The sequence below is a fragment of the Bison bison genome, unplaced genomic scaffold, assembly GCF_000754665.1.
Source record: "Bison bison bison isolate TAMUID 2011002044 unplaced genomic scaffold, Bison_UMD1.0 scf7180017864482, whole genome shotgun sequence".
NCBI lineage: Eukaryota > Metazoa > Chordata > Mammalia > Artiodactyla > Bovidae > Bison > Bison bison.
Window position 1 is genome coordinate 1,431,254 of NW_011495042.1, and position 1,184 is coordinate 1,432,437.

The window sequence follows — 1,184 nt, forward strand, 5'->3', positions numbered from 1 at the left end:
CCTGACCAGTCTCTTGAGAAACCTATATGCAGGTCAGGAAGCAAGAGTTAGAACTGGACATGGAACAACAGACTGGTTCCAAATAGGAAAAGGAGTACGTCAAGGCTGTATATTGTCACCCTGCTTATTTAACTTCTATGCAGAGTATATCATGAGAAAAGCGGGGCTGGAAGAAGCACAAGCTGGAATCAAGATTACCGGGAGAAATATCAGTAACCTCAGATATGCAGATGACACCACCCTTATGGCAGAAAGTGAAGAGGAACTCAAAAGCCTCTTGATGAAAGTGAAAGGGGAGAGTGGCTTAAAGCTCAACATTCAGAAAATGAAGATCATGGCATCTGGTCCCATCACTTCATGGGAAATAGAGGAGGATACAGTGGAAACAGTGTCAGACTTTATTTTTCTGGACTCCAAAATCACTGCAGATGGTGACTGCAGCCAGGAAATGAAAAGACGCTTACTCCTTGGAAGGAAAGTTATGACCAACCTAGATAGCATATTCAAAAGCAGAGACATTACTTTGCCAACAAAGGTCCGTCTAGTCAAGGCTATGGTTTTTCCTGTGGTCATGTATGGATGTGAGAGTTGGACTGTGAAGAAAGCTGAGCGCCGAAGAATTGATGCTTTTGAACTGTGGTGTTGGAGAAGACTCTTGAGAGTCCCTTGGACTGCAAGGAGATCCAACCAGTCCATTCTAAAGGAAATCAGTCCTGGGTGTTCTCTGGAAGGAATGATGCTAAAGCTGAAACTCCAGTACTTTGGCCACCTGATGTGAAGAGTTGACTCACTGGAAAAGACTCTAATGCTGGGAGGGGTTGGGGGCAGGAGGAGAAGGGGATGACAGAGGATGAGATGGCTGGATGGCATCACTGACTCAATGGACGTGAGTTTGAGTGAACTCCGGGAGTTGGTAATGGACAGGGAGGCCTGGCATGCTGCGATTCATGGGGTCTCAAAGAGTTGGACACGACTGAGCAGCTGAACTGAACTGAATGCACAGCTGAATGGTACTAGGGTGACTCCCCTCGTTTCCCATTTCCCCAGGTTTCTGGTTCTGGCCCAAGGAAGGCAGAGCCTCTGCCCATGTCCCTTTTCCCTGTCAGTGGAGGGCCAATGTTGTCCCTTTCTCTCACCCCTGATTGTCCCAGCTTCTTCAGGAGGAGTGTGGGCTGGGGGGGGGG